This window comes from Peromyscus maniculatus, chromosome 2 (assembly GCF_049852395.1).
Source record: "Peromyscus maniculatus bairdii isolate BWxNUB_F1_BW_parent chromosome 2, HU_Pman_BW_mat_3.1, whole genome shotgun sequence".
Classification (NCBI taxonomy): Eukaryota; Metazoa; Chordata; class Mammalia; order Rodentia; family Cricetidae; genus Peromyscus; species Peromyscus maniculatus.
In genome coordinates this window covers 57,680,511-57,703,013 of record NC_134853.1, presented here as the reverse complement: position 1 = coordinate 57,703,013, position 22,503 = coordinate 57,680,511, and the positions used below count along the sequence as shown (strand labels likewise).

Here is a 22,503-nt window from a genome sequence, read left to right as displayed (position 1 = left end):
AGATGTGATGCCCTCGGGTCTTCTTGACCCATCTCTCTGGATCTTCTTTGTCTTGGACCCACCAATCTTGACATTCTGTTTTCACCAAAGTCCCACAGATCACTCTTTTGAACACACACCCAAAGTCCATCTCCAACTATTTGCTTCATTTCCATATAGGTTTATCCTCCATGCCACCCATGGCTACATCATGCGTTCAGGCTGCTTGTGTATCTCTGGTTTTCCTCATCAATCTTTCAGGGACACAACCACTGAGCAACCACAATGACTTTACAGAGCTAACAACACAGTGTCCTCACGACCCTCCACTATGTACACAACTTGATGGCCTTCCCACTCTGCCCAGCAGTTTTCCACCATAGTCAAGCCATATTTCCTGCAGGAAGGCAGTTGTGCCTCACTCTCGGAAAACATGCGGCCCTGTCTGTGCTGCTCATTCAGCAATGTTGCTCCCGAGGACCTCACTCATTGTATCCACTGCTCTGATGGCCATTCAAAGCCAAATTTGTTCAATGTCTTGTCTCTTCAACTAAATGCACCACGCTCTCCAAAGACCGCGTCTCCCTCCTGCATCACAGCTGCCATAGCAACCACAGTGAATAAGGAGTTCTTTCCGATCTATCCTGTGGAGAGCTCGGGAAGGGAACCTAAGGAAATGCAAGGGGAAACTAAGCAAAGAGGTAAATGGTCCTTCTATGGAGACACACTGGAACTGAATAAACCCAGGAGTGAGGACATCTGCTGACAGGAAGTTTATGACATTACCAAATACCCTCCCAATGTTCAGTCGCAAACTCTGGGTAAACTCTGCACTTTGGATGTCATTCGGTACGTGAGAGGGGGGAGGAAAGGGCAAGAAAGTAATTCCTCTATGGAAATAAATCCCCATATGCTTTCTCTTTTAAATCTGAGTTAATGAGAAATAGTTCTGTAATATAAAACAGACACTTTATGATGTTGCATAGGAGTGTCGTATTTGGGGTAAGTTTCTTGATATTTATTTATTTATGGGTTTTGAGACAGGGTTTTACTATGTCGTGCAAGCTTGCCTGGAAATCACTATGTAGACCAGGCTGGCTTCAAACTTGCAATGATCTGCCTGTCTCTGCCTCCTAAATAAATACATGTGCTATGACCCGTTTGGGGTCACGGCCTGAGGAACAGACACCTTACAAAATGATGGACAGGTAGTCTTTCCTAACCCTCTGGATTCACTGAGGCTGGGGCAACTGGCCATGCTGGGCTCATGGGATATCCAGTTCAGGTGGTGAGGGATCTGAGGTTCCTCGGCTGGAATGTTTAATAATGCTGCAGCAGGAACAGGCACTTCCTGGGAAGAATGAGCAGCTCAAGTGGAGACCACTTCCCCAACAGTGGTCTACAGTGTGGGCTTCTATCCAGAGTCCAGGCTTCCTGGTGGAAAAGGAAGACCATGACTTAGACACATGGTCTGGCTAAGTCAAAACTAATGCAAAGAACTAGCCTGTGCTTTGGTCTAGCCAGACAACGGGAGGCCTGAGGATGGCCCCTCACTGACTTAGCAGGATCAGGCCCCCAAGTCTCTGGGGTCCTAGGTATTTTAACAACTGGTTGTTGAGACCCATGGTAGATGGAGACATGGTAGATGGAGAAATGGTGTGGCATATGCAATGAGTGATTCCAGAACTTAACCTGGCCCTGAGATTTCCACAACAGCACCAGGACTTCTCCCCCAGGGCAGGGTTGCCCCTACAGCTGCAGCATCACCTCCATGACAGCATGTAATAGCCATCTTTTTCAAAGGCACAAGGAATAGAGGCTACCAAGACAGTCTCGTCTTCTTCTAAGTAGTACGTCAGCTCTATCTTCAAACATTTCTTTACTGTTCTATCATAATGTTCTTCAAACATTTCTTTACTGTCCCATCCGACAGAGCCAACTAAAAGAGCCTCTCTGCATGCTTCGTAAACACGGGGAAGCTGTTCTTTCTCTGTTATCTCTATCCATCCTTCCCTTTTGAGAATCTGTGCTATGAGTCTAGGAGATGATGATACTTCTACATCAAGGACCTCAGGCCAATCCCCACCCTCCAAGATTTATTGCATACTCGATGTTAATCAGACTTTTGGTCACAAACAACCTTTCAATTAGATCGTTATAGGCTATGATCAAGATTACATGGAGCCAGGCATCAACCTACAGTCTCTACATCAACCCTCTTCCCATGCATTCCCTCACCCATCAAACATTGTTTGGCCAACACGATGCACTCAGTCAGTCCTCATGGTTGGCGGGTTGCTAATAATAAGGGTCTCCATGGTTCCCCCCTTTTCCCTTGTCCCTGAGACTGTGGTCGTCCTCTGCTGCTGCTTCTGCCAGCACACAGTTCCTCCATGGCTCAGCTTCTCCTTGTCTTATATTGTCCAGCTCGTGCTCTTTCTCATCACTCTGTCCAAGCTTCCTGAGTGTCACCCACCAAGGTCTCCTTCCTGAGAGCGACCAGCTTTGCTGGCATCATCCTGGGCTGGAGCTCTGTCCTGATGCTTGCCAATGCTCAGCACTGATGCTCAGCTCTGATGCTGTGGTCCTTCACTTCTCAGGCTACCTCCAGGATGTTTCTTTTTATAAACTTTCAGGGTCCATTCTTCTACATATAAATAGTAGTGGAAAGGGCCTGGCTTTGGAGTCAAGTCCTGGGCCAACTATAGTAGTAGCTACGGTGCCCAAAACAAGGGATTGGATTCTTTTCAGCATTGGCTGCCACATCTACCAAATAGGAATACCAATTATAACCTCCTCTGTTTATTTTGATAAAGGTATTTAAACACCTCCTTTCATATTGATATTTGCAATATGCAGCATCCTTTGCATTATAAGGCATTCTAGAAATGACTCTCCCCAACTTGTTTTTTCCATTCCCAGTACATAAATAACATACATGATACCATGAACAGAAATATCAGGAAGGGGAGGGTCATGCCGGTAACATTAAACAAAGCTGGTAATAACATAAAATACACCCATCATCTAATCTTACCAGGGCTGCTCTATTATAACAACCTATAGTTTGATATGGAAACGATGGGGGGGGGAGGCACCAGGGGAACAGCAATAAGAGGAGTGGGTCCCAGGATGGGGCACAACAGTCAGGCCCTACAATAATGAACAATAGACCGTGGGCCTTGAAGGGAGTTAACAAATATGCTCGCATCTATGCCAGATCCCCACCTAGAGAGGGGGTTTTAGAGTGACTGAGCCCATTTTGCAAGTGCACTGCTTCTTGTATGCTGAGTCGTCATATGTTAGCAGCGCACACACAAGAGAACGTGCATCAATGACAGAACAAGGGACGAGCTTGCCTTGAGTCCACTGGCCATCCTGCCAATGGGTCACCAGAGGAACATTCCCACCAACGCGTGGGTCGCCAGCCCCTCTGCCCCAGGCAGGTGAAACAAATGGCAGTCGGAGCTCTACACCACCAGGGAAGCCAGCTCTTCGCAAACACCCACCCAAGCAGGACCTGGGGATGTTTCTAGTGGAGTGAAGAAGACTATGTGTGCTCGAGTGAGATGGGATGGTTTTCATCTGTTCAAAGATGCCATAAATTGATTAGCTTAAACTTCAAAGGGACAAATTCTATGAAAATTGAAAATCAGACCATTTCTCGGCTCTTTCCCAGAAAAAGCTAAGAGCCAAACCAAGCTCCAGACTCTCTTTTCCAGGTTTTTAACTCTTTGTCATACTTTTGAAAATTTCTTTTCCATGCTTCTATCTCTGAGCAAATGTTCTTCTTCAAGGTAGTGGTTAAATAACTCACTGCCCTCATTTCTCTATGATTTGTTGGACATTTTTATGTGGCTTTTTACTGAGGACAGTTTAAAGTGAATTACCTCTGAGAAGCCTGTGGGATTCTCCAATTCTCTGGTGCTCTTCCCAATCAGGATGATTTATTCCGAGACAGTTTAAAGTGATGAGAGACTTGATGTCCAGACTTCTAATAAGCTTTGGCTGCTGTACAGCAAAGCCAGGCAGTGTGGGGACAGTTGCAAAGGGTGGGTCTAAGCTTGGATCTTTTGGTGGTGGTCCGGTGACAAGAGGAAATGGTTTCAGCTCTTGGGGATCCCAAGTTTACAACAGTAAAATGTAAGGGGAGTGGTGGCTGCTCTGGGTCCCCCAGCTTCCAAGCTCCCCACTGCCATTATTTCTGTATTGACACACAACACGGATGGGAAGACCCAGTGTGCTTTTTCATTCCAAAAAGTTCAGTCGAGATTTAATCAAAGAGAAAAATGGGAGAAACAGGAACTGGCCAGTGAGAGTCAGCCTAAGACAACCTCCACAGCAGGAAGAAAAATATGAGCTAGGCAAATTGCCCTGAAAATTCTTGGACATTCTCTACCACAGCTTGGAGACATGCTGACATACATTCATTACTGAGGTCCCTGCATTCAACATTCTATTTTTTGGTTGTGAGCCTAGCCTTTAACGGCTGAGCCATCTCTCCAGCCCTGCATTCAACATTCTAAAGAGCACTTCCGAAGGAGCCAGAGTAGATCCACTGCAGGAGGCTCCCTACAGTCCCTGCTCCCCCACCCATCTACTTCGGTCTAGGAAAAACAGCTCTCTTCGATACATCAAGAAAGGAGGAACACATGCCTGTGCAGGGCACAGTGAAGACCACTTGTGTAACTGACCCCATGTCTCTATCAGCTCGGGGTCTAGTAACAAGAACATGGAAGAGGAAGAAGGGAGACTGATCTGTAGCCCTCAAGAAGGCTAGCCTAGAGAAGAGCATTCTGGGAAAAGCACCCTTACTTCTGCTTCGTCCTCTTCCCCTTCGCTTACACAGCAGCAAGATGAATGCACAGGACAGGCCCACTCTGCTTTCTTGCTTCCTCTGAAGGTGGCTTCACTGAGCTGAGGTGTGCAGCTCACGGGGTACCAGATCAAAAGGGCCTGTTCACTATGCACCCCTCCGCATGTCCAGTGAAAGAGAGAAAAACATATGACCACATAGGATGTGACCACCATTGCTTGCTGTCCCTCATGGTGCCAGGCTCCTCGAGGCAGTTCAGGGCTGCACGTGGGCCTGTCGCTCAGGACTGAGGCTTCCTCACACCTCCTGCCCAACATACTTACTCACAGAAGAGGGATTAATTGTCCTTCTCTTTCAAACTGAGAATTAATGATTTGAGTGACATTGTGTATATCAGTCACACTCCAGGGCAGGCCCCATGCTCAGGAGTGTATGCCCAATATAAATTAGATCCCATGTTGTTTTTTTTTTTTTTTTTTTTTTTGTTGTTCGTTTGTTTTGTTTTTGTGTGTGTATAAGAGTACTTTTTCTTGTTTTGTTTTTGAATAAAGAGAAAGACCATGAAGTTAATGTGGAGCAAGGAGAGACAGGATCTGGGAGGATTTGGGGAAAGAGAAGGAATATGACCATATTGTATTGTATAAAAATCTCAATAAATAAATAAAACAAATTATTGATTTATTTTTAAATTATTGTCAGAACTTATATATAAAAACTATACATACTTAGTATCAAGTGATTCCTTCAATACATGTGTGTCTACATCATGTTTAGATTGAGACAAGCATACCGATGTCCTTAAGCACGGTTATCACTTTGTTGTGGTGAACATTATCCCTTGCTCTAGGTTTTGGAGCCGTACCCTGCATTATCAGCCCCCCATGCAACCAGCTGCAGTTCTCCATTCACCCCCCACTTACTGTGGTTCCTAGGAATGAGCAGGGTAGGGCTGGGGTGTTCATCAAGTGAAGCCCTCCCATGGACTTCGCAAATGAGCCTGGGAAATGTGACGGTCTCATGCAGTGTTCACCCTGAATCCTCATCTTCTTCCTCAACACTACCACCTGTGTTTCCACAAGTGGGGCAGGGTATCTTCTAACCCTGCTAAGGAGTCTCTTTCAACCAATGAGACTAGAGAAAGAAAGAGGGAAAACGGAAGGCTACGACATCAATAAGATCATTGTTTCAGACAGGAGCATAACAGGTCCCCCCAATAGAGAGTTCCCCAAAACTGGAACTTAAATAAGAGATAAGCCAGAAGCAGAGTGTGCAGAAGCAGAGTGTCCAGAAGCAGAAGTGTAGAGGCTCTTCATTCCCCAGGGTCCAAATTCTTCTTAGGTTTCCTTCTATCAACTCCAGTATATAATCTTCTTCTCCATGCTCAAAGTGGTACTTCAGCATCATGCACATGGTGGGAGAGACAGTGTGATGGCTGTCCTTGGTAGTCAACTTGACTACATCTGGAGTTAACTAAAAACCCAAGCTGCCAGGCACACCTATGCAGGAATTTTAGTCACCTCTATCATTTGCAGTAGGAAGACCCACCTTAAATCCTATCACTTGAGGTCTGAAGACCTACCTTAATCTGAGCCATATCTTCTTGTAGCAGCCTATATAACAGACAAGAAAGCAAGCTTTTGCTCTTTTCCTGCATGCCCTCACTGTCCCTTCTATGGTATTAGAGCCTACTTCTTTGGGATTCCAGCATATATGGCCAGCTGAGACATCCAGCCTCATAGAGTGAGCACCTACTGAATTCTTGAACTTTCTGTTGGTAGACAGCCATTGTTGGACTAGTTAGACCACAGCTTGTAAGCTGTTCTAATAATTCATATATGTATATATACATATATGTATATATATGTATGTATATACACACATATATACATACATATGTACATGTACTCATATTTTATCATTTCTGTTCCCCTAGAACACTGACTAACATAAACAGTGAAGGAGAGTGTGACCCCTCCCTTTTAAGACTTTCTAGAACTGCCACCGATACTTCTCTGTACATCTCACCAGTCATGACTGGGATAGACAGCCAGCAAATGCCTTACAGTTAACAACAATGTGGTCTTTTGGCCATCAACTGAACCATGAGAAAAATTCTGTATGGAGAAGGTGACTTGGAAGCAACCAGCAAGCTCTCGCCCGATGAAGTCTTTGTAAGCTTCCTCAATTGTGAGGCTATAGAATGTGACGATATGAAACCAATTTAAAGAAAAGGGCACAGTTACAGGCAACTGCAGTCATGGGTTTCTATTGTCAAGGAAAATCATGGATACTCTAGCTCACAAGACTCAGGGATGTGTTCTAAAGATTCAGTGTCACTCACAGGAGATCACAGCCCAACATGACACCCTCGCAGAGACCAGAAACATCAGTAGGAATGGTCAATGGAATAGGTATGACATCTTCTAATTTGTATTTCATCCTAATACCCACGGAGGGCATGAGGGATGAGGAGGGAAGGACACGGAGACAGCAAACATCCCAGATGGCAATAAAACGATCATGTTGAAGAGTCCCTCAGAATTAATTAAGACACGGTCACAAGAGGACGATAACTGAATAATTTCCCAATATGTAATGGAAGTATTCCTGGTTGGTGTGACCTGGCAATTTATAGTAAAGACCTTAAAATTCTACATGCTCCTGATTAATCAGTTCTATTTGTAGACATCTAGCATGAGAAAAATGTTATTTCTGCCATTTTACCAATGAGAAAACAAAGACAAAACAAATGAGGCATTAAAAACCTTTACTGACTTGAGTTTGTGGACTCATAGTATAATAATGAAATTATGATACCTAATTCATCAATGTAGTTACATATACATATTAAAATTATACTTTACACAAAATAATAGGCTGATTTGTAAGTGCTTTTGGAATAGGGGGAAATGTGAATGTTCTATGTTCACCCTCAATTTCATCACCATGGCAACACTCTCAATCACTTAACACTTCTCCTCATCAGAGATAGAACCCGTGACTTAGCATATGATGCTGTCACTGGACATCTGATCCCGTGTGAGAAACATCCATGTGCATAACACATGAAAACCTGCTGTTATCCTTTGATCTGCATGGATCCCCACTTCTTCACCACCCACTCTATTGTTCCAAAGAGTACACTTTAAAAAATTGCTCGTCATGACTGCACCTAAGGCTCAGCGGCTACATTTCTGTAGAGTAAATACTTTTGACAGCAATTTTGTCGCGTAACCTCTGCCAGCGCCCAAACTCTCCCCGGCAGCGCTGGTTTCAGGATAACAAGTCCTTGTCCAGATGGTTTGGCTGTTGGAAAGAAGCTGAGAGGGAGGGAGCACACATGGTTGGAGGACCTGCTGTAGACCCAGTTATAAGATGGTACCCACTCATGGATGATCATGTTTGGTCAGGCAGAGCCCCCCTTCTTGTCTTCTATTCAGATCCATTTCCTGGATACACGAAAGGAAAAAGGCTAGAAAGTCTATGAAGTGGACTGTGGTTACTATTGGGTAAGGGATTTACATTTTCTTCTGCTTCTTTCTCTTCATTTTCTACAGTTTCAACAAATCAGAGTGGTTGTGATAATAAGGAAAGAACATGAAGAATGACTCTTCTGCCTGCTTTTGGGACCCTCTTCCTCCTACTGGGTTGCCTTGTCCAGCTTTGCTATGTGCTTGTGCCTAGTCTTACTGCATCTTGTTACGTTGTGTTTGGTTGATATCCCTGGGAGACCTGCTCTTTCCTGAAGGGAAATGGAGGAGGAGTAGATCTGAGGGAGAGAGGAGGTTGGGGGTGGACTAGGAGGAGCAGAAGGATGGGAAGCCGCAGTTGGTGGATATAGTGTGAGACGGAGAGAGAGAGAGAGAGAGAGACAGACAGACAGACAGACAGACAGACAGACGGGTGAGATGCCATGTCACTGACGTAGGAAATATAAGCGGAGGCCCACTGGGCGCAATTTAACACACTCTGACTTAAAAAGTTACCCATCGCTTTGAAACTTGCCATTCCTTTGTCTGGCAGCTGGTTGCTGGTTAGTTAAAAATGTAGCTATGGTTCTGTGTGTGGACAACTGCCCCCTTTCACTGCACATTCCAGTATCCAGTTCATTGAGTGCACAGTGGTTGGGGTCTGGAAGGAGTACGTCAGTGAGGGCAGACGGATCAGAGACCTGATAACAGTAAAATGAGGAACTAACACACTGGAAACACCAGCTGACGGACAGCACGCCGTTAAGGCACCTGAGAGCGTCTGCACACTGGGTTCAAATCCTCCCCACTTCGGAAAAGATCTACCCTGTCTACACTCAGTTTCTTTCTTTGGGATAGGGGCGGTAACAGTTTCCCTTCTGTGACGTTGTAAAGGGTTCCATGTAAAAGTCTGGTCGTGCTGTACATCCAATAGAACACCAGGTGTTGTCACGTGCCAAGGGCTTGACTACAGTTCTCTGCCATGACTCGCAGAGAAATCCCGCCGGACAGGACAACTGTGCCGTGTTACAGATGCACAGCCCGGGGTACTGGGACATAAGGTACCTGCTGAAGCTAGGTAACTAGCGAGATGGCCGAGTGTGAGCCCTTTAAAGACCAGCTGTGGAGCTTGTCTTCTCCAGCCTGCCCTTTGACGTGGATGTGCCCCAAGTCCCCTCAGTGCCATGCTTCCCTAACCTCTTGTCTCCTTTCATAACACTGTCACAGCTGCGACTCTCCCTTGGTCTTCTTACATTTTCCCTGCTCCTAAAGTGCATCCTAACAGGAAGCCAGAGGCCCTAGATAGCGCCCTGCTTAGAAACAAACCAAGCTGCCCACCCTCTTGACCAACCAAGAGGAAAAGGCCAAAGCCTTCATGCCCTGGCCCCTTTACCCCCCAGCAGCCTTTCTGGATAGCTATCTCTAAAATTTCCCTCGGAGTCTCCTGAAGCTGCTCCGATGAGCTATAGACTTCCTCTACACCCTCCACTTCCTCATCCTCAGATGCTCTTCTCCCCTGGGTCATGCTCCCCTCATCTCTTTGGGGATTTGAACAGGCCCCATTCGAGGGTTGTATCCAAGAAATACTCATTAAGCATCTACTCTGAACCAAGCATTTTTGTTACTCAAGATTGCTGTCCACAGCTTTTATGATCTCTGATGTCTCAGCATCTGGCGGAGGCTGGCTATGGTATTGCCACACACTTTCCAGGACTCCACCCTCCACAGGGATCCTGCCTTACCTGCCTTTCTATTTCTGGTCACACGGAGCACTTCATAAACAGTTCCTAGGTGAAATCTGTCCTGAAAAGTCTTCATGGCAGACAGTCTTACTACTTTATAGGCCATCTAGATAGGAACACAGGAACGAGTCATCTCCAGATAACTCTGCCCTCTGTGTAAAAAAAGTGCACCCAGGACCTGCCTTTAGGGAAAGCCACACCTGCCAACGCCACAGCACAGACGGGATCTACTTATGTAATTCCAGTTCTGGGAATTTATACAGAGCTGGCTTTCTGTCAGGCACTTGATTAACAGGGGTGAAAGGAAACAGGAAGGGGGAAGAGGGAAGAGGAGGCTTGGGGTGCCAAGAGGAACCTGGGAAGTGGGAGACAGTTGTCCTGGGCCCAGAGAAGCAGAGGCAGAGCGGCTACAAACCGCGGTGTAGCGGGAGGCAGGGCGTCCTGGGGTGGTCTCTTCCGGTCTGGGAAGCACTTCTGGAATTATGGCTCTAATACTAAAGGCTGACTGGGTGAGCAGCCCCCACTGAGGAGAATGAAAAACTTATCTCTTCCACACCCTCCAGGTGAGCGTATGTCAGCAATTCCTGACATACCCTACTTGCTGAATCGAGCATGCTTTTCCCCTAGAGTTCAGGTGAACTAGCACCAAGTTTTGAAAAGAAACAGAAAGAAACTCTTGTTGAAGCATCTCAGAAGACCATCCTTGACGGCAAAACGGTTCTCCTAGCAGCCAGACGGGATTTTTACACACAGCTACCACCAGATCAGCAATGCCCTGGTAGACCAAGTCACTGGAAAACTGAATATATCACACAGAAATAACGACCTTCGTCCTCACAGCCTCATATGATCCCTACCAAAAACCCCACACATATACCCTGGGGTCCCAGGGTGACTCAAGGTGCAGACTCAAAAGAGATGAAAGTCGACACTGTATGTGGGGAGATGAGAGATCACTGCCTGACACACAGTAGGTCCTCTCTTAAAGGTTTTCATTTTTCAACAGAGGAAAGAACAGCTCATCTCTTCTGTACTTGGAATTTCTCGAATTACTCATAAGAGCACTTTAAAAATTCCAGAAAGACAGAGAATTCAACCTCTGTCAAAATAGTATTAGTGCTGAAACACAGACAAAGATGGGTAATTAACTGCTACTAGCTCAGATGAAATGTCTGCAGTCTCGTGTAAGTGCTTGGGTGATAGAAAGCATTTGGAGACAAGCTCAGGAAGATGTGGGGGCTGGGGAGTGGGGAAGGTGTTTATAGAACTAGTGTACTGTTAGCGTCTTACAAACTAATTCGCACAAGGAACTTCTGAAGTATGGACTGGAAAGAAGAGCCACGCTTTCTCACAATAACTGCAGAATGCCGGCTGACGTTGCCTGACCGTGCCCAGATTCCTAACAGCCTCTCACTGCCTGCCTTTCTGCAGACTCCAGCCTTGCCACATGTTACCTGGTTGCCTGGCCTCAGTGGCTCCATGTCATGAAACTTCCATTACCTCTCTGTGCATCAACTGTAGACATGAGCCTTTGGGGACATTTTTTATTCAAACCACCACATTTGGTCCCATGGCTTCCACAGGCTCATGGCCGTATTGCAATGCAAAACGCATTTAATCTAGTTTCAAAAGTCCCCATAGCCTTTCAGAGTCTCGATACTGTTTAAAAGTTCAAACTTAAGGCAATCTCTTAACTGTGGCCACCTGTAAAATAAAAACAAATTCCATACTTCCAACGTACAGGGGCACAGAAGACACAGACTGATTAGGATCTTCAGGCAGGCCCAGTAGCAAGGATTGGTGACTGCAAGAAAAGAAAATGGCATCCTACCAAAATACACACGCGGCTCTGTGCAGAGACACACAGATCTAAGGAAGACGAAATGGTGGAGAGACTGAACTAATGGCAATGTCCTCCTGTGTCACCAGCTAAGGCATCACACTCAGGTCATCACGTGTGACTAAAGAAGGTCCACAGCAAGACAGAAGTGATGCTCTGGCACTAGGATCAACTCCAGGCTACACATGTGCACTAAGGATTAGATTGGCTACTTACATTGAGTAACAAATTGATATCTAGATGTTATGAAACACTCCTAGAATGAAATATGAAGACAGAAGAGTTGAATGGCTTTAGCTGCCCCATGACCTAGAACTTGGGATTCACACGTTCTAGACCTCATTCTAAGAAAGATGATCACATGCACATAAGGGCACTCATGGAGGCTGGGGATGTGGCGCAGGGGGTTTGCTTGCACACACACACACACACACACACACACACACACACACACACACACGGCAGGGATGGGGATGGTCTCAACACAGAAGTAAATGGAAAACTGAGAAGTACATGATAAATTATTTCAAACTGAATAAGCAAATATCTTAATATTTCTAGACAAATTGGAGATGTTTTTTAGTTCCCTCTTTCTTTTTTTTTTTTTTAAATTTTTTTTTTTTAATATTTATTTATTATGTATACAGTGTTCTGCCTGTATGCCAGAAGAGAGCACCAGATCTCATTATAAATGGTTGTGAGCCACCATATGGGTGCTAGGAATTGAACTCATGACCTCTGGAAGAGCAGCCAGTGCTCTTAACCTCTGAGCCATCTCTCCAGCCTCCCCTCTTTCTTTTTTAAGCACCTAGGAAAGATATTAAGGACAGGAATGCTAAATTCACCACCTGCTCAACAGTCTGACAGAGAACAAAAAGGAGAATGTATAAAACTAACTCAAAAGATCGTTTACAAGTGAAAAAAGCCATTGTTCACTTCAGGACAAAGCCAGTAACAACAGAAGAAGTTTTTAAAAATAAGTAAAAGCTTGTAACGGCCCAGTAGGTAAGTCACAGATCCCTTGCTTGATTCTAGCCACTCATTTCTAAGCTGGGGGTCCGGGGGAGGGGGGACAGAGGAGGAAGAATTTTTCCCGAAAGGGTAGAATATGGCAGAAATAGTAAATACCAAACCCAGAGAAAAGAGGAAGTTAGTTTCTCACATAGAGATGAGTGACTTGTTCTATGTGATATTAAAAAAAAATGCTGTTAAGAACAGGGCCGTAATAAAAATAAATTATTTCCCTTTTTGTAAAGCATGTGGGGGTAGGAAATTGGCCCTAACCGCCAGAGGAATGAGGAAGCAAGCTTTCTACACTGTCCCCAGAATGCCATCTCATGATTTACCCCCGCTCGGGTGCCCTTTCTCTGCCACATCCCCGCGATGTTCTTCAGCTGTCCGCTCTCCAAGCTCCTCAATTAAATTATCTCACATTCTTTGCTGATCTGCTGTTCGCAGCTTGTCACGGCGCTGCACCATAAGCCTTCCCACATGCTGCACGCTGCACCAGCCGCTCCTCCCGTTCTTGCAGGCAGTGAGCACTGGGGTCCGGATTCCAGGCAAGGTATTCCATGCTGCAACAGTCACTCCATGGCCTAGGGGCACCAGGGCAACCCCCAATCTCCCTGTGAGGGTTACATGCCTTCCCAGCCCTGGGAACGGTGACACAGGGCTGGATCCGCCTGCTTCAGCAACAAACCATGGCCCAGACATCGCTTTGATAAAAGAGACAGTGCTCGCTCCCATCTTGCTAAAAAGAACAGGCAATTTTCCCCTCAGCACTCGCAGCTAGAGGAATCAGGGCTATCACAATGGCACAGCTTTTTAAATCTAGGTTTCGCTGCTGCAAAATTTGAATCTCTAAGACGTCTTTCACAAAACGATGTTTCAAACATTTTCTAGACTACCTCAATTACAGCAGCATGAATTTTTATCTGCAACAGTGATACCACCTGTGTGCCAAATTAATGCATCAATCAGTAACAGAGGTAACAGGGACTCTTGTTGCAAAATTAGATGATGCGAGGAAGACACACAAGACTGTCCGACTTAATGACACAAACGCACATGGGCCATTTCGGAGAGGCCCACACCTCCAGGAGAAGCTCAGGCATTTCAAGCTGGCAGCTTACAGGGAGCGGAACATCCAGTGGCTGGGAATTAACATGCACCATGCACTCCCAGGGTGATGTTGCATTCAAGGCTAGCATTAAGGCCAGATCCACCTGACTGAGGAAAGAACTGCCTGCCCTCTAGCTCCACTTCATTTGTTCCCCCAAGATGGACTGCTGGTCCCATCAGGAAGCAAGTGGTCAAAGCCCCATGAGCCCGAGGGGAGGAGATAAACAGATCCAGCTGAGAAGTTGGATAACATGGTACCAAATGCCTTAACGATGCATGCCTTTTGGCCTAGAAGTTCCATCTGCAGAGTAGGTGCATAAAGATGCTGCCCACTGCTGCTTCATGCCATCTGCCGTTCACGATGGCGGTATTTAATACAGCAGAAACACCTGGATGCCCCAGATCATCACGCAGCCACACACGGTGTTTCAGACTGGTACCTGACACAATGTTGAGCAAGTACAGCCAAGTGACATGGACAAATATTCACAGAAGATATTAGCAGAAAATGGGAGTGTAGTAGTTCAGTCTTTGTTCCAGGGTCTCTCTGGATTGTGAGATACATTTAGGATGCAAACAGCAAGCAGTTAAGAGGGATGGAGAAAGGGGATGTTTTAAAGCCAAGTATAGTGGCACACAGCTGTAACCCCAGCACAAGGGAGGCAGAGGCAAGAGGGTTGCCACAGGTTTGAGGCTCAGGCTACACAGAGACTCTCACACCTCTATGGGATAAAGAGTGAGACCTTGTCTCAAAACACACACACACACACACACACACACACACACACACACACACACACACACAGAGTTTTAAGTTTTCATCACTTCATTCTTTAAAATATCTAATAAACATACTGCTTTCTGGTAAAGGGAAAACAACAATCTGTTTAAAAGAATGCAACCAGTTTATGGTTTGTGTATTGAAATCGATGAAATGCCAGCCTGGGAGGGTCATCCAGATCTCTGAGTCATTACCCTCATTTAACATACAAAAAACCCAAGGGCTTCAAGAGTGGGGCTTCTCACCTCTGGCAAGGGGACTCTGGACACTGAAGGAGTCCTAGCAGGGCTGGGAGAGTAAAGACAATGGAGGCGATGCAGGTGTGTGATTTGGGTGAGTGGGTTCAACTAAGCTACCAGTTCAACGTGAGGCTGGGATGTGGACCAGTAACTGTGGTGGTATTGTGTTCCCCGAAATATTGTGCACCCTAATAAACACATCTGGGGTCAGAGACAGAACAGCCACAATATTAAACATAGAGGATAGGCAGTGGTAGCACACACCTTTAATCCCAGTACTTGGGAGGCAGAGCTAGGCAGAAATCCATGTGTTCAAGGATACAGCCAAACATGGTGACTCACGCCTTTAATTCCAGAAAGTGAGCCTTTAATCCCAGGGAGTGATGGTAGACAGCAGAAAGATATATAAGGCGTGAGGACCAGGAACTAGAAGCATTTGGCCTGGTTAAGCTTTTAGCTGGTTAAGCTTCAGGCTTTTGAGCAGCAGTTCAGCTGAGACCCATTCTGGATGAGGACTCAGAGGCCTCAAGTCTGAGGAAACAAGACCAGCTGAGGATCCGGCAAGGTGAGGTAGCTGTGGCTTGTTCTGGTTCTCTGATCTTCCAGTTCACCCCAATACCTGGCTCAGGTTTGATTTTATTAATAGGAACTTTTAAGATTCCTGCTACGAGTAACAAATGTGAGCTTACAGAAACCTGGATGAGAACATAAGGGACAGGCAGCTAGCATGTCTCTAGCTCCTCCTGTTAAATGGCTCATGCTAACTCATGAAGAAAACACTAGTGGACTCTCATTTCTTGAGCAACAGGGCACTGAAGTCCTTGGTCATGGGCTGGCTTTCAGGATGGACTCCACCGCACAGCCCATTACTCCCTTTGCACACTGACCCGGAGACACCTTGATTCATACAAGCTTATGGCTCATACATTCACAGTGGCATTCTGAGTTTCATCTGCATCAAACACTGTAAGTGCTAACTCACTAGTGTGGGGACTATCCACAGTAGGGCCTGGCACAAACCAAAGATCCGAAGGGGGCACGTTCGTGGAATGAACTAACTAAAATCTAGTTAGCTCCCCCTGCCTCCAGCCTGTGTTTTGAAACTGCATGTCTGGTTATCCTGTCCTGTCAGATATCAAGGCACCTGTGCTTCTTTTTAATACACAGCTCCCAACACTCACTAGGCTCTCTGCACGGCCCAGGAAACACAAGTGTTTAGGATGAGCAACGAGCTGTACGCTTTCTGGGTTATGCTGTGGAGGGAAACATGACGGTGGGGTCTGTACTACCGCCTCTCTTCTGGTATGGGATTAGACCAAAACAGGTCCAGATCACATTAAAGAGGGCTTCACCACCTATGAGCAACTTGCAGACACCAAGGCATGGTCACTGTCGAGCACTAAAATACTTATCCCATTGCAAGGTCTCCTCTTTCTCTCTCATTGCTTAGACCATCTTGGAGTCAGCGGCAGAGACTTCTCCCAAGTTTCCCCCCTGCAGTGATCCATGCCTTCCTCAGCAGTCTCTTACACCCACGTTAGTGCTGATGAGCACACACACACACACACACACACACACACACACACACACACACACACACACACACACACACGGCTCTCTAATTTACACTCTCCTGGACATCCACGCCTTCCTATCTGTCTCTTCATTGTGATTACCCTAACCCAGTATCAGAAAAATCAAACACTGAATAGTTAGTTATTTTAAAGTAGGCAAATGCCCAACGGAGCCTTATCATCTCAGGATCCAGGGCTAGTCCCTTGATGCGGTTTTCAAAGTTGTCTATACTATAACCCCGATTTTCCCTCTAGTCTCCTCATCCAATATGGGACACTTATCAGTTACTGCGCTGATGGCACTAGTTCAGATCTGCTGAGAGGCAGACACTAACATGGAGCCCATCTTGGGGAAGAGAGGGGGAGAGACAGAAAAAGCCTTTATATTAAAATGTGGTTCTGGTCCCTGGGAAGGAGGGAGCACAAGACAGGGAGTGCCATAAAGCCCAGCATGGTGCCAAGAGGAGTTGATCTATACCAGCGGGGAGTGCCTGAGCCCACACAGCTCAGTGGGAAATTATATGTAGCTGCAAGGGGCACAGTTAAGCACTTCTATGGTGCACAGCCACTGGTGGGGGGTCAGTCCTCAGAAACCAGGGCCTTCGTGCCAAAGCCGTGGGGGCTGGTGTAGCAGTAGCTGGGGTGTCAGTCATCTTCCCTAAAGTGGGAAAGCTGCGTGGCTTGTTTGCATGGCCACCAGTCATTCTGTAGTTTACCATTTCACTGTGATACTTTAGAGAGTAGGAGGGCGCTGGGCACAGTGGCACGCACCTGTAATGCCAGCCCTAGAGAGGCTGGGACAGGAGATAGCAAATATGAATCCAACCTGGGCTACAGAGCAAGAACAAAGCCAAAGCACACAGGACATCAGGATGTTTTAAAATAACTACCCCAGAGCAACATGGCAAGTAACTTAAGGTCCCCTCACAGTAACAGACACATCAAAGGGTGTCCAATGTCCCACGCAAGCACAGAGCTTTCCATTTTTGGCACTCCATCAACTTAGAATTGCTTTATCATTTCAACTATGGCCACAGGAATCTTAGGCATCTGTTCTACTTTGTTTTGTTTGAGACAGGGTCTTGCTATGTAGTCTAGGCTGGCTGTGAACTGGTAATCCCCTTGCCTCAACCTCCCAAGTGCTGATATTACAGGTCCAAACCAGAGCTCCTGTCTTTTAGGCATCTTTGAAAACTGACAAATAACATATTCTAAATGTCTTCTTTTCCTCCATCAGAGGCCCTTTCCTAAGGTCTAGATCCTATCCTGCTGTCTACTTAATTAATTTTGTACTATCTTATTTCCACACTGTGTGGTGAGATTCCTGGGACAATGGGCTACTTCCTGTTATTCTTCCCAGGTGATCAGCACCATGCCCACTCACATCAGAGGCACAAACAGAACACATGTTCTTAATCTTCTCATTCTCACCCAGTTTCTATTCTAAGCAAACACCTGTGTGTGCTTGTATTTCTTTTCTGTCTTTATAGTTCTGAGAAACCAAATGATCAGTCAATCCTGTTGAAAATAATTATTTTTAAAATTGTCTGGCTACTTTGTCCTTTTTTCGTGCTAAATCTCTACTGGACTCCTTCAACTCCTTAGCCAAACTGCAGAATATAATTTGCACTTTAAACAATAAAGCTACTAATGGCATTTTTTTTTTTAGCAAGAACACTATTATATTCTTTGCAGTAATAAATCAGCATTCTATCTATTATAAATTGCTTGGTCAGCTTCAAATGGCTTCAGAATGAATCTCTTTCTCTTCTCTGTCTCTGCTACCCAGGATAAAGAAAGGAAGCAGAGGGGATGCCTGGCAGATCATTTTCACGCTGCAAGGCTCTGTAATTTATTTCTTGTGATAAGCCTCTTACAGTCTGCATCCTTGCTCATGTCTAAATAGACCCAGAATAGACCCAGAAAGGCACAGGTAGTGCCACACAGTGCTGACACAGGACCCAATGCTTACGGGTTGTCAGATTTTGTTGCCGACTACAGATGTTAGTAAGCGGGCAGCTGAAGAAATATCCTAGCATCCTAAACTATTTTTTCAGCCTCATCTCAAGAGATGGGAAATGTCACAGGCTCTTCTGATAGGACACAGAACCATCTTCTGAAGATCAGAATACTGCCTTTACAGGCCTAACAAAGGCTGCCAAGATTCTCTCTTTGGAGTTCTTTTCCTGGAAATGAAAGGCCTGCATGACTTACACATTTGCACCTCTGATCATGGCCCAGTGCCACAAAGTGGACACCTGAAATGTTAAGTGAATGAGGTAATAGATGAATGCTTTCTCTTTTGTCCACCTATTCATTCATCAAAATGAAGTACCACCGTGCCATTTATAGTCACCATAGGCTGGTCCCACTTCTTTCCGGTAAAATTCACTGATCTTTGGAAGTATGCTTGCTGTTGATTATAATGCTAACATTTCAAATATGTGGAGAACTTTGTGAATATCATCATGGATAATGGCAATTAGATGCCTTTAATATCCTATAGAAAGTGTACGAAAGTAGATAAGCTACAGCACGTGAGATTTAAATTAGATAAGTGAGGTTCACACATCAATTCTAATTAAACACTAGACTACATTAATAAGGGAAGTTATAAAATACTCTTTCTTGGAAGACTTTAAGAATAAATTGAATCTCATGATACACACATCATTAAATATGCTGCCAAAAAAAGACAAAGGAGGAATTACTTTCATATTCTATTTACTAAGAGTATATTCATATTTACCAAGAGTATTTCTAAATAGTATAGTTTCTAGATTATGGACATTTCATATGAAATATAGGTGTCAATCACAGTTACAGACATGACTCACACACCACGCAACATTTATTCAGTGTTTTACTTATTATGTGACTTTGGGCAAGGCATACTACACCCAAGAGACTCTTTTCCAATAGGAATAATTCTACTTCTAAGTACCTGTTCCTCAATACATTACATCAGACCTTGTTGGCTACATTTTATTCTCTATGAATAAGCAATGCAACCTTCTATTCCCTAAGTTTCAAGTCACTCCGATTCTGTATTGCCATGTGCTGTCACACTAGGTTACACTGTATGAAAAGCAGGTTTTCTTTTCATCACATTGGAAACGATTAAAAAGGAAATACACTTTGGACTGTGGTAACTTCAGGACTGATTTTCAAAATCCCGAGCTTTCCTGTGCGGATTCCAAACCATCCATGCTGACACTGCATTGGGTCTTTGTCTGAATACCATGGTTGTTAAGAATTCTCAGGCAATCAGCAAATGTCACGGTCATCCTGTATTATAAAACTCAGAGAAAACCATGCTTTTCTCCCTGAGCTTCACTTGGCAATTTTTAAAGCAAAATCATAGTGTAGATTGTGCAGATTTATGCTAAAGGTCAAAGGGCGGCAAGTGTGTGAGGATGCGTGTCTGAGAAAGGCCCATGCCCTCTCTCTGTTGCATGGGGACAGATCTAATTCAGCTCTGGTCACTAAAGCCCACACAGCCTACTAAGAACATAGCATCCTCTATTTCTTTTAAGAATAAGGACTTGGGGACACACTAAGCCTTTCCCAACTCCCTCAAGCGAGTTCATCCTGGGTCAAGGGTGGATTCAGAGCCTCCACTGGTAGGACGGCCCTCAGTAGGCAAAGAATGGGTGACGGTGAAAAGAACAGAAGTTGTCATCCGTGGACAGAACTAGAGAGGCAAAAAGTGAAGACATGGAAGAGGCCAGTCATGTCAACCAAGCTGCTCTAGGAAGGTCGCCCCTGGGGCTGTACTGACATTGAACCAGGAGGCAATCTTCCAGGCCACGTGAAGACTGATCCTATCCTTTACAGAGGAGAGAAACTGAGGCATAAAGAGTGCAGGTGGCATCTTCAAGGTCACTTCTGTGGTCTGGATCACAAGTGTTCCTCAGAGTTCCTGTGAAAAACCTTTTCTCCTAGGGAGGCATTACTGGGAGGGTAGCAGCAGACCTGTGGGAAGTGAGGCCTGATGGGAAGTTTTCAGGTTACTGGGATGTTCCTTTAAGGGTCCTGTGGGGCCCTGACCCCTCCCTTCTTCTCTTTGCCTCCATCCATGAGATGAGTTTTTTTTTTTTTTTTTTTTTTCTGCCACATGCTCACATCATGACACACCATCAGGTCTACAGCGACTAAAATGTCTACACCTGTGAGTCAGAGCAAACGTTTTCTCTTCATAAGCTGGCAATTTCACATGTTTGTTGTAGCAGCTGACTAGCGTGGTCTGATGCCAGAATGTGACAGAAGTATACTGCACAATTTAGAACAATGAGGGGCAGGCTCAGAGTCTGAAGAGCTTGCAGTGAGCCAAGGTAGACACCCATTCCCTCTGAGGATGCTCTCCCCAAGTACAGCACTCCCTCCATGGGCCAACCCACGTTATGTATATACTGAATGGTATATTCAGATGTCCCTCAGGCCAGTTCCAGAGGGACATCTGCCCACAGTCACGTGTTCTTTCTGATGGCCTTCTTCCTGCTCTATCTTTCCAATGGCACTTGTCCATCAGCAATGAACAAGAGGCATGAGGTCATCTAGACAGGGTCCTGACAATGGAGAGAGACTTGTGGGAAGCCTCTGGGCTACAGACTTGGCTGAGCGAAGAAGTCATACTCCATGAAATCCAGGAGAAAACCAAAGTGGGATGGAGAAAAAGAGGCAAGCTGTCAGGGAGAAGACACAAACACACAGAAGTGCACAGCGCAGGAGAGGACCATCCACACATGCAAGCACATGGTAAACACAGGAAGGGACACTGCACAGGAAAGCCGGATTCCACAAACACGATGCCATTCCAAGTAGACAGTGTGTGCTCTGCAATTTATATGGATATAATAAGTTCCATGCCTCAGACATAACAGCCCAGATCACTACCAAAACACAGCACACGTTTAAAAGGGCGAATTACCCACAGCAGTGAGGTTCTCCCACATGGCTGGACCAGCAGCAGGACTACAAATCACTGATGTGGGCTGGACAGCCAATGAAGGGAGCCTTCTTAGAGCTTTTAAAAGGAAACATCCTGGATGAATCTCTTGGTCTTGTAAGAAAGGGAGCTGGTTGTGTTTAACTGGGAACACTTGTCGGGAGGTGTCAGGGACACACTCAGCTGTCATTCGATAAATACTCCTTTCAGAAAAGGGAGCTAGTCTCAGGGGAATGTCAGGGGAAGGGGAGGGCACCTCTGCACTCTTCCATGAGCACTGAGCCATCAGGTCAGTGGCTGGCGGATCTCCCTTCACGTCATCAGAGTCATGTCTGCAATACAGAAGCCATCACAGCATTCTATCAAATTGACAGTGATGAGCCAGGAACCCAGGAGGGCTGTGCTAGCTGCAAGTGCACACCCAACCCTGCTCGTCTCCACACCGGCCGCCTCCTCACACGCTGACTTCTCTCCTCTCTTCACGGCAACGCTCAGGTTCTAACACACTGTCATTTGCTTACAGCTTACGTTTCTTGTTTCCTCCACGACTGAGGATAAGCTCCAGGAGGTAGAATTTGTGTCTGTTCCACTCATAGGTTTGATACATATTTGATATGTAGATTCATGCTTCATATACAATGTGTGGGCTAACAAAATAAGAACAAGAGGTGGATGAAATCCACAAGAGGTGGATGAAATCCCCAAGAGGTGGATGAAATCCCCAAGAGGTGGATGAAATCCACAAGAGGTGGATTTCAGTATTGGTTAAAGCCCTTTCCCCAGACTCCAGTGACATTCCCTGAGTAGAAGCAACCACAGGGTTTTCTCGAAAGTGACAATTTGGAGTTCAGGGAAGGAAACACCTCCACTACAAGTATTAAGGTATAGGGGAACACTTCCTGGAAGATGTGGGGCCAAGCCAATGACCATCCTCTGTATTTTTAGAGGTGTGGGCCACCAAGGAGGGTTCTGGGTCGTGTGAGAAGGTACTTG

At 45.6% G+C, this 22,503-nt stretch overlaps 1 protein-coding gene across 2 annotated transcripts in view; it reads right to left on the bottom strand.

Moving 5' to 3' along the window:
- Bach2 (BACH transcriptional regulator 2) overlaps window positions 1-22,503 on the bottom strand; it is a 347,663-nt gene that overhangs the window by 196,053 nt on the left and 129,107 nt on the right. The gene's annotated exons all lie outside the window — the stretch shown is intronic.